The 17423-nt window shown below is 41.4% G+C and overlaps 1 protein-coding gene across 1 annotated transcript in view; it reads left to right on the top strand.

The window, feature by feature from the left end:
* LOC149171964 (protein PHOTOSYSTEM I ASSEMBLY 2, chloroplastic-like) overlaps positions 1-17423 on the top strand; it is a 218003-nt gene that overhangs the window by 52160 nt on the left and 148420 nt on the right. The gene's annotated exons all lie outside the window — the stretch shown is intronic.

Genomic DNA, 17423 nt, shown 5'->3' with positions numbered 1-17423 from the left:
GACTGTTTGGGTTTGCTGTTGGAGGCCGCAGTTGACTGGGTTTCACTGAGCTGCTTAGAGGAAGATTTCTGCCTTGTTTGATGGGCGTTGACTTTTCTGGTTAGGGATTTATTGCTGCTGTCATAAATGATCAGACTTGTAAATTTGTACCATCTCTCTCTGCTGAACTATTGAAGAATATAAGAAGAATTGATCAAGGGTAACGTGGGTTTGTCCCTAGTTGGTGCCACATCTTGTGCCCTCTTGTCTTGGCTTGTCTTCTACTGTTTATGTTTATGTTCTATCTGCATTTTACTATCATGCTGATGTGATTGCTAAATTGGATATTGATATTGGGCTAATAAAGAAATTGAAGTAAATTGCTCTTAAGCATAGAACATACCAAAAATTAACATGGTATCAGAGCTGAGGTGAAGACAAAGCCCAAGCAAGAGTGAAAGAGCAATCACCGAAGACAGTTGGACAAGGACAAAAGGCTCAATGGGTTCCTCATCCCACTTCTCGGCTGAAGACAAGCTCCGTGAAAAGTCTGACTATCATGGATGGAAGATGTCTCTTGATCTGACATTGGAAGAACAAGAAGTGTTGGATTATGTGAGGGGTAAAATCCCTGAGCCTCCTTCAAATGCACCGGCTGCTACAAAGAACAAGTACAACAAGGTTGAAGTCAAAGCGAAGAAGATTATCAAAGATTCCATTGACAAGCGACTGGTGGCCTACATCTTCGATTTGAACACCTCCAAGGAGATCTATGATAGGTTGGTCAGCATGTTCAAGGTTAGTGATGCAAATCAAATTTTATTTCTCAAAAATAAATTGAAGGATATTAAGAAGGGCAAGGATGAGGATATTCAATCCTACTTCTTAAGGATCACTGAGATCAAGAATGATCTTCTATCGATTGGAGAAGTCATTCCTGATAGGGAATTTACTATCACTACCCTTAGAGGACTCCCACCCGAGTGGTATATATTTAGAACCACTATTCCCAATAATGATTGAATTCTAGGGTTTGAAGAAATAATGCAGGGTCTAAAGGTCATTTCAATCGAAAGCCTGGATCAAAGGGTGGAAGGAAGGGCAAGTGCTTTGTTCGCAAAAAGTTTGGGCACTATGCAAAGGAGTGTCCAAATGGAAGGGACACCTCACATGATGATGATCACAATCATTCTAGTGGCAACTTCAACAACAACAATCAAAAGAATGGCAGGTTCAATGGCAAAGGGAAAAGGAATGTGGGACATCAAGGAAATGGTCAACCCTCCAAGAAAGCAAGGAACTCCAGGTATGAAGAATCAAATGTTGTTAACAATAATCAAAATGAGTACTATCTAATATCGGCCCTCTCCACTACCTCTCCTTTGGACACTTTGGGGAATTGGCTAATTGATAGTGGTGCCTCAAGGCACTTCACCGAGTACAAGGAAGCTCTCTCTAATCTGATAGAGAAGGAGACAAACTTGGAGATTATTCTTGGAGACGATGCCGCCTATCCTTTGAACGGAGTAGGGAATGTTATAATTCAATTGAATCAAAGTAACACGATTCATTTACAATAATTTCTATATGTACCTGATCTCAAGAAGAACGTGGTGTCCATTTCGGCGATGGAAGACAAAGGATACAAGGTGGCATTCATTGATGGAAAGGTACGTGTTTGGAAAATGAATTTTAAAGATGCTTTTACTCTTAGGTTCCGGGTTGACACTTTGTATCAAGTTGGAGGAAGTCCATTGGGAGCCATGTCTTGTGACACATCTCTACAATTTGAGCTATGGCACCGGAGGTTTGCCCATCTTCATTATAAAGCTCTTCCTGATGTGAGACAGATGGTGACAGGTATGCCCGAGTTCAAAGTAGAGCATGAAGGTACATGTCCGAGATGTGTCGAAGGAAAACTTACAAGGGGACCATTCCCCTCAAATAATAGCAAGACTAGCGATATATTGCAGTTGATCCACTCCGACATATCTGGTATGATGCCCGTAAACTGTTTGGGACGATACTTATATTATCTCACTTTTACGGATGGTTATTCTCTCAAGACTTGGATCTACTTCTTGAAAAAGAAGGATGAAGTGTTCACCTGGTTCCATCACTTCAAAGCCATGATCGAAAACCAATCCGAGAAGAGAATCAAGATATTGAGGACTGATAATGGGACTGAGTATGAATCCAATGAATTCCATGACTATTGCAGAGAAGCTGGCATTAAGAGGGAGACCACAACACCATACACTCCCGAGCAGAATGGTGTGGTTGAAAGGAAGAATTGTACTATTGTGGAAGCTGTTCGTGCCATGCTTCATGATCAAGGGCTTTCGAAGTTTCTATGGGCCGAAGCTGTGAATACCGTTGTGTATGTTCAAAATCGATGCCCTCATCAAGCATTGAACTCCAAGACTCCCGAAGAAATGTTCACTGGTAAGAAACCCGATGTCTCTCACTTTAGAATTTTTGGAAGTCCCGTATATTTTCATGTGCTGAAAGAGAAAAGAAGCAAATTGGGTGCATTTGGGAAGAAAGGAATCTTTGTGGGCTATAGCGAAAATTCTAAGGGTTATAGAATTTATGTGGATGGTCAAAGGGAAGTTGAGATAAGTCATGATGTCACCTTTGACAAAGATATGGCTTTCAGCAAGATAAACAACCTTCTTATCCCAAGGAAGGACAAAGAAGCTAACACTGGAAGACAGGGTGAAAAATAGGATGAGACGATGCCGGATATTGATGAACCTATGAATCATATTGATCCTCCTCCCCAAGAGGCTTCCTCCTCCAAGAGGAGACCCTCATGGCTCAGGGAGACTCTCTAAGATGCCGAGAGACATATTGCATCGAGGGGGATTTCCCGTGAGAGCAAGAAGCCGAACAGGTATCAAGGATACTTGATCGCCATGAGAACTATCATTCAAAATGAACCTTCATCATTTGAAGAAACTGTGAAGCAACAAGTGTGGAAGGATGCTATGAATGAAGAGTATGAGTCTATTATGAAGAATGATGTCTGGGATGTGGTTCCTAGACCCCAGGACAAATCGGTTGTCATCTCTAAGTGGCTCTACAAAATCAGGCATGGAGCTGATGGAAGTGCAGAAAAGTTCAAGGCTCGCTTTGTTCCCTGAGGCTTCTCTCAAAAGGAAGGTGTAGATTACGATGAAATATTTGCAGTTGTTGCCTGATACACCACCATCCGCTCGATCATAGCCCTTGCTGCCTCTTAAGGATGGAACCTACATCAGATGGATGTCAAGACCGCTTTCTTGCATGGTTCGATCAAAGAGGAAGTCTATGTGGAACAACTCGAGGGGTTTGAGGTTCATGACCGGAAATCTCATGTATGCAGGTTGAAGAAGGCTCTCTATGGCTTGAAGCAAGCACCCCGAGCTTGGTATGAGAGGATTGATAGCTATCTGATGAAGCTGAGATTCACTAGAAGTGAAGCCGATCCGAACCTTTACTTTAAGGTTGAAGATGATAAACCTCTCATATTGGTACTTTATGTGGACGACCTCTTTTTGACAGGTGCAAACCCTCTCATTCACAAATGTAAGAGGGAGTTGGCTTTTGAATTTGAGATGAAGGACCTAGGACTGATGCACTACTTCCTAGGGTTGGAGGTCTGCCAAAAAGCTAGGAGAAATTTTCCTATCTCAAGGAAAATATGTTGTGAAGATATTGGAAAGATTTTGGATGGTGGACTACCCCGATGGAATTTAACTTCAAGAAGTTCTGTGGTAGTGTTGCAGGAACTGAATTGGGAAATGCTTCTGAGTATCGTCAACTCATAGGAGCACTGATGTTCTTAGTGAACTCCCGTCCAGATATATGTTTTGCAGTTAATACATTGAGCCAATATATGATTGAGCCTCATCATTTACATTGGATTGGTGCCAAGAATCTTTTGAGATATCTTTGGGGCACAATCACTCATGGACTGAGATACACTGCCGGAGATGTGAGTTTGCATGGTTATTCAGACACTCACTGGGCTGGCAGTGTGGTGGATTGCAAGAGCACTTCTGGATGCTATTTCTCTTTGGATTCTGCTTCGATATCCTAGATGAGGAGGAAGCAGAAGTCGGTTGCCTTGAGCACCGCTGAGGTCGAATACATAGTTGCAAGTATGGCCTCTGGTGAATCTGTCTGGTTGAGGAAGCTCTTCAGTGAGCTGTTTGGACATGTGTTAGATACCACTGTGATCCTCTGCGACAACCATAGTGGGATCTGATTATCAGAGAATCCTGTATTTCATGATTGCTCGTAGCACATAGATATCAGGTACTACTTTATTTGGGATATGGTACAACGAGGATCAATAAGGCTCCATCACATTGGGACTGATGAGCAGGTCGCCAACATTCTGACAAAGCCCCTGGGAAAGGTCAAATTCTTGACTTTCCGAGAACGACTAGGAGTTGTGGAGAGATCCTCTTATGAGGGTCCTGTATGATATGGACATTGAGCTCTGGGAGCTCTAGGGGCTTGGGGTACTTCTTGGAGCGATGAGCAACCATAGGGTGAGTGGTTCAACCTTCCCCTAGTGGTTTTCTTTGTACAAGGTGAGTGGTTCAGCCTTCCCCTGTGATACCCTGTGGTGACATGTAGGCAGGATGAGTGGTTCACCGTTCCCCTGCTGAGACATCCTACCCATGCAGTCTAGGACTCATGGGAAATACCTCTCATCTGGCCAATGAGTAGGGAAATGAGGATAGGGACCATAGTACTACCGATGGACGCATCGTGTACTACCGTACTCCCTATTTTAGGATGATATTGATCTGGGATCAATTGGAACTGACTTCGAGTCAGTAAGAGTGGTATGACACACTCTCTTTTGATTGTAACTGACTTTGGGTCAGTAAGAGTAGTATGAGACACTCTTTTATTTGGCATTGACTTCGGGTCAGTAGAGAATGGTATGATACATTCTCGATCACTTCTTCTTCTTCATGGTTCAGCAGAGTAGAGCAGAGCAGTGCAGGGCAATGCATTGATGGTAGAGATAGTACCGACTGGCGGATGGATTAGCAGATGGAGTTCTCCCTAGTTGAGAGGGAGTGTAAAATTGGCAAGTAGGGCCAAAATCCATATGGGTCACCTTATTTATGACAACTGATATTTTTCTTGGATTCCTCTCTCCGAGACGTGTAGGATTAATCTAAAGATCATTCGATTCCAACATGTAAAAATGAAGATATGAATTTATTTGTGTTATTGGCAAATTGTCATGGCTAGCCAACAATCAAAACATGCATTTTTACCCCCAGTTCATCCTCAATGTTGCATATAAAAGGAGGAGACCTCAAGGCATTATTTCATCATCTCATCTTCACTCATCTCTCTCTCCTCACTTGATTGGGTACGCAGATAAGGGTAGTTTTCTCTCACACGTGCGAAGGAAGGAGGATTTTCTGTTTAGTTGCGTTGACCAGTTTGACCGAAGTTCAGAGGCTGTTGTTTTGGGCTGCATTGACCAGCGTTGACCTCCCTTTGACTGCACTTTGGGTGTGGCAGCTTCTCCTTGGCAGGCCGCAGATTTGGGCACGAAAATTGAGGTGATCTGACCTCTGGTTTGACTAGCGTTGACTGCCCTAGTTGTTGGCTGCAGTTTTACTTTCGTTGACTAGCATTTGATTGACCTTTTTTGGGCTGTTTTGGATTGTTTAGGTTTGTTGTTGGAGGCTGAAGTTGACTGGGTTTGATCGAGCTACTTAGAGGAAGATTTTTTGTCCTGTTTGACTAGTGTTGACTTTTCTGGTTAGGGCTTTACTGCTGCTGTCATAAATTATTAGATTTTTAAATTTGTACTCTCTCTGCTGAACTATTGAAGAATGTAAGAAGAATTGATCAAGGGTTCCCCACATTGGGGTTTGTCTCTGGCTAGTGCCACATCTCGTGCCCTCTTGTCTTGGCTTGTCTTTTACTGTTTATGTTTATGTTCTATCTACATTTCACTATCATGCTGATGTGATTGCTAAATTGGATATTGATATACGGCTAATAAAGAAATTGAAGTAAATTGCTCTTAAGCATAGAACATACCAAAAATTAACACTTATCGCCAACTGGTCATTCAAGATGGAACTGAAAATTATATGTTTTGGATCGAAATAGCCCTGTGGCATAATTGTTTTCAATTTGTAGGGTTTTGCCAGGATCTTAAGTTAAACAAAAGGATGCAACAAACCTTAAAGTTGGAGCAATTCTTTTTTTCTAAAAACCTAAATTCACCCTTCTCTTTTCATCGACATTTTTGTGGAAAAACCTTGTCAGATTCTTGATGATTCTTTCTCAAGACTTTGGGGATGATGTCAACGCAAGCCATGAAGGTCATGTCATGGATAATATGTATCACTCTTATGAGATGATAGGGTTGCTTCATGAAAACCTTTCTTGGAGCAAGGATGAACCAATATTGTTTTATTTCAACCATACTATAGCCTGTCCTTATGATTTTGATTCTTTCCTAGATCACTGTGTGAAATGGATTTTAGCTTATGCCAACCTTGGGGCGTCTTGCAGTCTTTGTGGTACTTCACCTCTCTTGGAACCGTTGAGAAATCTAGGGCATCAATATTTGGTGATTTCTCTTCCTTAGATAACTGCTTGTGAATGTTTTTTACTTTCTTAGATTAGGATCTTCTTTTACTTTGATTATTAGTGTTCTTTCTCATCAAACAACTACCAATGTATAAACCACAAAGAGACAAAAGACACAGAATATAGGCTATTAGCCAGGGCCAAAACCTCTCTTTCTTGAGAGGAAAACCAGAATAAATTCTTCTTCTTATAGAGATTCCAATTGACGAATACCAAGACCAAGACCCTAGACCATGCTCCAAGACCAAGCCACAAGACCTCTTAATTTAAATCGTTTCTTCAATGGTCAAACTATTTGCTTCTCCTTCCTTCTTTGCTATCTTTCAAATCTCGGTTTCTTAGATTAGACCTGCTACCTTCAGTAGCCTTGGTTCCAGCACGTGTAATATATGATGTGTTAGTTTTTGGTAGCATCGGAAGTGCTCTAGCCTTGAAAATTGGTGGAGAGGCTAAGGCACATGAGTTCTAAAGAACGCAGAAACCGTTTGGTCAAATTCCACCTAGATTGTATTTTATTAAAATAATTAAATATTTTTAATGGGGTCCCTAAATCTAAACTTAGGGAAATTAAAATATTAATGGGTATTAATCAAAATATGGGCGAGAATGATCTAGAAGGCGGATCAAGTCATGTTTTAATCTTACCCGTTGATTAGAGACTTAATCTCGGACATTGAAGACTCAACAGAAAAAGTATAAAATGGAGGCTTGGGGTTCATTTGAAGACACACACAGAGATATTGAGGAAATTGATTTTCTGAGGTGAGAAGTTCTTAGGAGGAAAATCGATTGGGGAGATCTTGCAGTAGAGGGGCAATGAGAATCTCGGTGGACTTTTCGGATAATACTGATAGAGAGGCGGAGAGATCTTGCAAAGAGGTAGCATAGTAGCTGGAAGAGCTGAGGTTGGGCTAGTCTAGGCCCACGCAGAGCCGAAAAGCTGTCTGTCACGTAGCATCCAGAACAACTGGAACTACCGGAACTGTGGAACTGCCGGAACAACTGGGAGAGCTGATGTAGAGGGTAGAGAAGGTGACGCAGGGATGACGTAGATCCATCGCAGAAATAGCCGGGGTTAGCCAGTCTTGTGCCGAGTGAAGTGAGGTAAAACTCACTCAGATTTTCAGCCAATATTTTTCTCTATAAAGGATTGCTAGATGAGCATCCTAGATTTGTATTCAGATATTTCTCCTGCATAATAATAAAACCCTAAAAATTGCTGCACCGATTTTCTTGCATTGGGTTTTTCCAGGGACTATTGTGTCCAAAAATAAGTGTGTCCTATGTATCTTGTTCTTTGCTCCGTTTTCTGTTTCATGAGATCAAATATTCAATTAGTGTAGGCTAAAGAAGTAATTTACTTCAATATTAAGAAGAATAACTTGATGCATATTTAAAAATCAAGTAGGTGAAGTAGATTCAGATTTGTTGCATTAGGGGTTCCTTAGAGTCTAGGAATTTTCACATGGTATCAGAGCCAAGTTGATTTTGAAACAGACGTAGGGCCGATGCAGAGCCAGCGCAGAAATAGCCGGGGTTAGCCAGTCTTATGCCGGATCAGCGAGAATTTTGCCGGGTGAAGTGAGGTAAAACTCACTCAGATTTTCCACCAGTATTTTTCTCTGTAAAGGATTGCTAGATGAGCATCCTAGATTTGTATTCAAATATTTCTTCTGCATAATAATAAAACCCTCAAAACTGCTGCATTGGTTTTCCCACATTGGGTTTTTTCCGGGGACTATTGTGTCCAAAAATAAGTGTGTCCTATGTATCTTGTTCTTTGCTCTGTTTTTGTTTCGCGAGATCAAATATTTAATTAGTGTAGGCTGCAGAAGTAATTTTCTTCAGTATTCAGAAGAATAACTTGATGAGTATTTAAAAATCAAGTAGGTGAAGTAGATTCAGATTTGTTGCATTAGGGGTTCCGTAAAGTCTAGGAATTTTGACATGGTATCAGAGCCAAGTTGATTTTGAAACAGGAAGAGCAGATCCAATGCTGAGCAGTGAGGTCGAAAGCTGCACTTGGCAACAATTCGAATCCCCTAGAAGGGTTTGCGCTGTCCATGCCGGTAATCAAATCCAAGGAAATCTCTCTCTAAGTGAGACGACAAAGAGGCACGATTTCCAGTTCGTGAGTTTACAGAGGCAAAAGGAATGACACAGAGCCTCAACGCAATACATGAAGGGCGTAGTTTTTGCCGTGTCAGAAATTCGCTGGAAAAGAGCGAAGGCACGTAGAAGAGGAATTTTCTCCTAAGAACCTTTCGCCGGAAACTTCGAATTTCTCACTTGCTGAGCAGCTGAGGAGTGCTAAGCAATGACTAGAGGAGTCAGTTCGACAGTTGGGTGAGATGGCATCGCATGGGCTCAGAGATTAGGAGAGGTTGGACGGTGCCTCCAACTATGTCATATGGAAGACCATAATCTTAGTTGTTTAGGAGGAATATTGTCTTGAGGCCTACGTCAAAAGTGTTGTACCTGTTCCTGCTGACAACGATCAAAAGAAGAAGTATCAAAGAGGCTGATTCTCGATGGAGTTCGAGATCATGTGGTCTCACACTTGCAGGGCAAGGATACAACCCGAGAGATGTGGGAAGCCTTGTCTTCTCTGTATGAAGGCTCTTCCGAACAACGGAACATGTATTTGGAGTAGAAGTTGCGACAGAGTTTGATGCAGAAAGGAGAAGGGGTGAACCTCTATCTTCAACGTCTTCAGGACACTAGAGACCAGCTTGCTGTAGTGGGGACCACTCCTCATCCAACCACGGTGGTGAGGATAGCCTTGAATGGAGTCTCGGATGAATGGCAAGTTTTCGTCCAAAGCATATTGGGCAAAGAAAAACTACCTTCATGGGAGGAGATGTGGGAGGCTCTTCCACAGGAGGAGTTAAAGAGGGACCTAGTGAAGGTCAACCTCAATGGAAGCTGTGGGAGTCGCATAAAGATGAAGGAGGAGGAGGCGAACGCAGCTCTAACATCGAAGGGACAACAAAAGCCAAAACGAAAGGACATTTCGAAGGTGAAATGTTTCAGTTGTGGCGAGATGGGCCACTATGCATCCCAGTGTCCTTTGAAGAAAAAGGATAAGGATGAGAAACATGATCCTAAGGCTGCTTCAGCAAAGATTGATGAGGAGGAGTTTTCCATGAGTGCCCACGCATATCCAGGAGGAATTAAGGAGGGACCTAGTGAAGGTCAACCTTAATGGCAGCAGTGGGAGTGGCATAAAGATGAAGGAGGAGGAGGAGAACACAACTCTAACATCGAAGGGACAACAAAAGTCAAAACAAAAGGACATTTCGAAGGTGGAATGTTGCAGTTGTGGAGAGATGGGCCAGTATGAATCCTAGTGTCCTTTGAAGAAAAAGGATAAGGATGAGAAACATGATCCTAAGGCTGCTTCAGCAAAGATTGACGAGGAGTTTGCCATGAGTGCCCACGCATCTCCAGGAGGGAGATGGGGTGATATTGAGATGTAGCCAGGAGCACTATATGTGAGCAGGATCCTTGAGGAGTCCACCTCTTGGATCAATTCCTTGCTACGAGAGCCCAAGATTCAACAATAGCGAGATGGACTTAGTGCTAGATGATGTAGTGGATTGTTTGGAGGACAGATGCAGTAGCTTGGGACCAGAGACTAATCAATGCAGAGCAAGGTTGGCAGCAGTGCAGTTGGCATAGCGCAGAAGTCAACAACAATGCAGAAGATTCAGAGGGTCAGTGGTAGTCAGATTCCAACATTCATTGTATTATGCTGAACACAGTTAAGTTCAATTAATTTTGGATGTTTTTAAGTTGCTTCTCTTAGTAATTGAGTTGTAGTACGGATGCAGTGTTAGTAGTGGTAGTGCTAGCAGCATAGAAGATGTAGTGTTTGCGAGGGAGTTATAGTACAGATGCATCAATGGCAATGGCAGTGTCATGGGCAGCAATACAATAGCAGCAACAACACAGCGTTGGTGGAAGCAACAGTGCAGAAAGGAGGTGCTTCAGAAACAAAGCAGCGTGCAGGTGGACATTGTTGCTAGAGCACTTTCCTCTCTAAGAGGGAGTGTTAGTTTTTTGGTAGCATCGGAAGTGCTCTAGCCTTGAAAATTGGTGGAGAGGCTAAGGCACATGAGTTCTAAAGAACCCAAAAATTGTTTGGTCACGGATTGTATTTTATTAAAATAATTAATATTTTTAGTGGGGTCCCTAAGTCTAAACTTAGGGAAATGAAAATATCAATGGGTATTAATCAAAATATGGGTGAGAATGATCTAAAAGGTGGATCAAGTCATTTTTTAATCTTAGCCGTTGATAATCTCGGTCGTTGAAGACTCAACAGGAAAAACATAAAATGGAGGCTTGGGGTTCATTTGGACTCTGGAGACACAAAGAGATTGAGGAAATCGATTTTCTGAGGTGAGAAGTTCTCAGGAGGAAAATCGATTGGGAGATCTTGCAGCAGAGGGCAGTGAGAATCCGGGAGAAGGACTTTCCGGAGAATACTGACAGAGAGGTGGAGAGAGCTTGTAGAGAGGCAGCGCAGTAGCCGGGAGAGCTGACGCTGGGCTAGTCTGGGCTCACGCAGTCCCTATGCAGAGCCAGAAGGGCTAGCGTAGAGCAGAAAAGCTGCCTGTCACGTAGAATCCAGAACAACTGGAACTGCCGGAACTGCCAGAATTGCGGAACTGTCAGAACAGCTAGGAGAGATGACACAGAGGGCAGAGAAGGTGATGCAAGGCTGACGCAGAGCCAACGCAGAAATAGCAGGGGTTAGCTAGTCTTGTGCTAGATCAGCCGGAATTCTGCCGGGTGAATTGAGGTAAATCTCACTCAGTTTTTCCGTCGGTATTTTTCTTTGTAAAGGATTTCTAGATAAGCATCCTAGATTTGTATTCAGATATTTCTCCGACATAATAATGAAACCCTCAGAATTGCTGCACCGGTTTTCCCGCATTGGGTTTTTTCAGGGACTATTGTGTCCAAAAATAAGTGCGTCCTATGTATGTTGTTCTTTGCTCTGTTTTCTATTTCATGAGATCAAATATTTAATTAGTGTAGGCAGCAGAAGTAATTTTCTTCAGTATTCAAAGAATAACTTGATGAATATTTAAAAATCAAGTAGGTGAAGTAGATTCAGATTTGTTGTAGTAGGGGTTCCTTAGAGTCTAGAAATTTTCACATGATGTACCTTGTTATCACTTTCCTTACATACTTCAGTTTGATGTATACAATGAATCTTCCCTTGATTCGATTTCCCAAGTGACCTTGCTAGCCTCGAACCCTCTAGAACTCTTCTCGGCTTCTTCTGCAGCTAATATTGCCTTCCTTCCTTGCGCAAGTGACAGGAGACAACCCTAAAATAGATCTGTAACAACTCGGATATCTTCCCTTCTTCTTCGTTGGTGAGGAGGCTTCCTTCTTGAGCTTCTCACTGATTATAGTGTTGCTCTCCTTGGCTCTTCGCACTATTTCTAACTGCAGACCATTACAGAAAATACTTCTCTGAAATTCTGTCCCTAAATGAAATCCGCACTGCCCTATTTATAATTGTTGGAGCCTGTAATAAGTCGACATGACTTGGAGATGAGCCGACGTGTCTTCTGGAGAGATATTATTATTTCTTTTGCAACCGACTTGAAGGGAGATACTTGTGCTTGTCTTGGAGGGCTATTTATACTTATCTAAAGACTCATACAAGATGTGACATGCCCAAGAAGGGTCCTTCATACATGACATAGTCTCAAATTGACTTTTATGACTAGATGACAAATCCTAAAGGCTCACAATGGGATCCATTACTAAAAATAAAATTCCTTGCTCATGAAACCCATGGGACAAGCATTACAATAATAATTTTATTTTTCTTCTTTTTATCAATTACATAAAATCACAATTACACATGTCATTATGAAGACCAAACTTAGTTACACTTTTCAACACTCCCCTCTTAACTAATGAGGTATTCATAACCATTCATAGTCTGAAGAATTTCTTATAAGAAGAGTTGGATTGATAACCCATCTATTTAGCATCATATCAACCAAAATTGTCACATAGCAAGGCCTTGACTAGCAACTCTATCTCTCCATGAGATTTGGGCACAATGCTGGCGAGACCAATGATGTATAGACACCCACATCATTCTCTCTCGAAACATACCCCACTCGGGTTCTCAAGGTGTTTTCCACTAGGACTATTCTTATCTTGGATTCCTAGTCCTCAAAGAATATCAGTCCTCTACGACTACTCTTATCTTGGATGCCGTAACTCATCCTCAAAGAGTATTGGATGCCAGATGGTTACCCAATCCTCCATTCTGTGTTCCCAAGTGAAGATAAGAATGATGTGTCTATCTTTCCCTCTTAACTAGGGAGGTATTCATAATGGTTCTTGGTCACCATAATCTGAAGAATTTCACATAAGAAGAGTTGGATTGGTAACCCATCTATTTAGCATCATATCAACTAGCATTGTCACATAGCAAGGCCTTGACTAACAACTTTATCTGTCCACGAGATTTGAGCACAATGTTGGCGAGACCAATGATGTATAGACACCCACATCATTGTCTCTCTCGGAACATACCGCACCCAGGTTCTCAGGGTGTGTTCCACCAGGACTATTGTTATCTTGGATTCCTAGTCCTCAAAGAATATCTGTCCTCTATGGCTACTCTTATCTTGGATCCCCTAAGTTGTTGAAGGAAATGTAACTAGGTTTGGTCTACATAAATGTACTTTTGATATTTGTATTTATTCAAGAAAAGAAATATTATTTTTATAATATATGTCAATGAGTTTCTTGCTTATTGAAATAGGTTTAGCACATATTAAAGTGCTATAGGTGAGTCAAATAGTCAAAAGAAAATGTTGAAGACCTTAAGGGCATGTTACACCAATGTACGTTTATATATTAGAGTCAAGTGAATACCTCCAACCAAAGTTAACAAGTCTCCTCCATGCAACGATACCTACCAAAGAAGCAGTTCGAATTATAAATGCCTAGTCGGCCTAAAAGGAGGGACAATCCTCTATATATAGAGGTTTTCCACTCCATTACAACATCAAGGAAGCACCTCTGAAATCTGTGAAGAGAAGGCACAAGGAAAGGGTAGAAAAGAGCGAAGAAAGGGTCTCTATGTGTAGCGAAGGAGAAGGGTACATAACCGAGCTCAAGAGGATTGTTTCTAGGGCAAGCCACAACCAGACGTGTGAAGATAATGAGGGTATATCTGCTGTATTAGCAACCCTCTCTCACTCAAGTGAAAAGGAAGCACACTCAAGCGAAGAAGAAAGGAGGACCTCCACACAAGAATCTTGAAGGAATCCCCTCACATGTGCGAAGAAACAGTGATACATTGTTGTCATATTAGACCTGCATCTACATCTAAAGAAGGGGCTCGGTTGGAGGAAGGATAAAGTGCTCTTCATAAGTAAAGGAATCTACCAAAGAATAAAGAAGAATCTAGCATATATGTCAAGAAGGAAGCTACCACACTAAGTGAAATGTGGTCTCTATGCAAGACAGAGGAAACCAGACTTAAAGCCAAGGAAGATGTGGGATCAAAGGAGCAAGCATTTGCTACCATGGCCAAGAGAAAGGGAAAATTTGGCAAATTTGGTCCACAAAGAACAAACAACAAATATATGTCCAAAATCCAATGCTATGGATGCCAAGAATATGGACACTACAAAAGGAATTGTCCTAAGCTTAAGAAGGACCACAACAACAAAAGAAAGAGGGAAGAAGCTCACATGACTCAAGAGGTGAAAGAAGAAGAAAAGAAGCAAAAGATGGAAGATCCTCCAGATCTCTACTATGACTAAGTCAAACTCTTTACTTAAATTCTTCTTTCAAAGTTTTGAGTAGGATAGGAGCATGTAGGCATAAAATAAAATTGCATGGCTAGAAACATCTTCTAGAATCTAGAAGCATGAAGTACATAGAGTTCTAGATACTCATGTAGAAAGAACATTTATAAATGAGAACAAAATGCATGGTTAGAAATATCTCTAGAATATAGGAGCATGATGGACATATCCCAAGATATTCATGTAGAAGGAGCATACCTAGAATAGGACCTCATCCACAATAAAAGAAAACTGATCATGATTAAGAATCTTCGAAGACCTCCATCATCCAAAGGAAAGAAACATTTGCAAGGCAAGGGTCTTTAAGATCCTATGATGGAATCTTCAAAAGAAGGTTCATAAACAAAAGCAGATGTCTCATTGGGAATCCCATTCATGAGATTCAAGAAAAATATGATATGCAGGCAAGCTAAGCTGAAGCAAGAAGGGCCACACCAAGGACAACCAAATGAAGCTAAGATGATCAAAGGAGAATCAAGATGAGGTATGTATGCATCAAAGTTAGTCATGTTATTATATGTATATTATTGAGTCATGGTAGTAGTTCTATGACATGATCAAGTATGAAAGAGTCTCTTTCACCAATGACATGCTCGAAGGCATGTACTACAATGCAATGAAGGTCAACAAAAAGGAAATACTCACATAAGAAGTATAAGATTGCTGACTAAGAAGCAAGTAAAGAAGAAAATGTTGACTAGTCCTAGAAGCAAGCAATGAAGAAGTGCTCCCACAAGGAGCATAAGGTGGTTGACTAATCTATAAAAGAAGAAGCAAATGAAGAAGGAAATCAAGCATGTGAAGAACACCATGATAAAAAAGAATCACTATTTGATAAATATACTTTAAAGACATATCCCGAAAGGAGGCATGACAACTCCGACAAAGGAGGAAAAAGATCAAATGACCCTTGACACCTATGAAGGCCTTGGAGATATGAAAGGTTCAGATAACTGAGTCTACTCTACGAAGATGTCATGATGAAGAAGCCATCCAACAAAAGCACCATTTAATGTCGAATAAATATTAGGATGAAGTCATGAAGGGCTACTAGATCAAAGCATGGGAACAAGCAAGTACAAAGAAGCATCCATTTGAAGAGTAGTCCGAAGCATAGAGAAGATGACAAGGAATAAACAGATGAGAAGATAACCTGATATATGACAAGAAGGCCACTTTCCAGGAAGGAAGAAATGACATGACTAACCAGGAAACTGATCGATGGATGGTGCGCTGCCAGGAAGAAGTTCAAACAACAACTTCATGACATCAAAGGAAGGAAGGAGATCAAGTAGCTGAAGGACCCACGAAGAAGAAGTTGCTGATGAATGGACAGGTCCGTAGCTAAGAGGGAGTTATAACCAGTTCCCAATTACAAAGGAACTTGGACAAGTACCTTGTCAAAGGATACTTGGGCATGTCTTCCTCAATTGAGAGAAAGTGATAGACACAACATTCTTGTCTTCACTTGGGAAGAAAGAATGGGAGGATTGGGTAATCATTTGGCATCGGATACTCTTTGATGATGTGTAGGGCATCCAAGACAAGAGTAGGCAAGAGGACCGATATTCTTTGAGGGCTGGGAACCCAAGACAAGAATAGTCCTAGAAGGTCATACTCAGTGAACACCTGGGTGGGTATGTACCTTGGTCCTTGAGAGACAATGACTAAGGTGTCTATAAGTCATTGGTCTCGCCAACATTGTGATCTGATCTATTGAGAGATAGCATTGTCAGTCAAGGCCTTGTTGTGGAAACAAAGTTGGTTATTATGATGCTATGATAGATGGATTGCAAATCCGTTTCTCTTATGAGAATTCTTCAAGATTGGAACATAGCCAAACACCTTGTAATGTTGTATGAATACCTCCCTAGTTAAGAGGGAGTGTTGAAGGAAATGTAACTAGGTTCGGTCTTCATAAATGTACTTTTGAAATTTGTATTTATTCAAGAAAAGAAATATTATTTTTATAATATATGTCAATGAGTTTCTTTCTCATTGAAATAGGTCTAGCACATGTTAAAGTGCTATAGGTTAGTCAAATAGTCAAAAGAAAATGTTGAAGACATTAAGGGCATGTTACATCATGTATGTTTATATATTAGAGTCAAGAGAATACCTCCAAGCAAAGTCAACAAGTCTCCTCCATGCAACGACACCTACAAAAGAAGTAATCTGAATTATAAATGCCTAGTCGGCCTGCAGTCTTCTAGTCGGCCTTCAAGTCGGCCTAAAAGGAGGGACAATCCTCTATATATAGAGGTTGTCCACTCCATTACAACGTCAAGGAAGCACCTCTGAAATCTGCAAAGAGAAGGCACAAGGAAAGGGTAGAAAAGAGCGAAGAAAGGGTCTCCAAGCGCAACGAAGGAGAAGGGTACGCAACCGAGATCAAGAGGACTGTTTCTAGGGAAAGCCGCAGTCACACGTGCAAAGATAAAGAAGGTATCTCTGCTGTCTTAGCATCCCTCCACCACAGTCACACATATCTCATTGGTTGGGCTAGAAAAGTAGGCCTATAAGGCCTCTCACTCAAGAGAAAAGGAAGCACACTCAAGCAAATTAGAAAGGAGGATCTCCACACAAAAATCTTGAAGGAATCCCCTCACATGTGCGAAGAAACAGTGATACACTGCTGTCATATCAGACCTGCATCTACATCTCAAGAAGGGGCTCGGTTGGAGGAAGGATAAAGTTCTCTTCATATGTAAAGGAATCTACCAAAGAATAAAGAGGAATATCTCTTATAGAAGATACCTAACAAAGACTAATATCAGTTGTCAAAAGAAGGACGAAGTGCCGGGAAGCAAATTGTCGGGAGAAGGAAGACTAAGTGTTGGGGAACAAAGTGCAGAAAGGAGGAAGGACTTGACTTGTGCTTGGAGGACATTCTAGTCAGGGGTCTAGGGGTTGGCATTGATCAATAAGAAGCTTCAATAAGAGAAACTTACTAAAGGGTTT

The sequence above is a fragment of the Pinus tabuliformis genome, chromosome 4_2 (genome assembly GCF_031772625.1).
Source record: "Pinus tabuliformis cultivar Carrire ecotype Pingquan chromosome 4_2, CPIR1, whole genome shotgun sequence".
Classification (NCBI taxonomy): domain Eukaryota; kingdom Viridiplantae; phylum Streptophyta; class Pinopsida; order Pinales; family Pinaceae; genus Pinus; species Pinus tabuliformis.
Note: the sequence above shows the minus strand (reverse complement) of the source record. Positions and strands in the feature narration are given on the sequence as shown.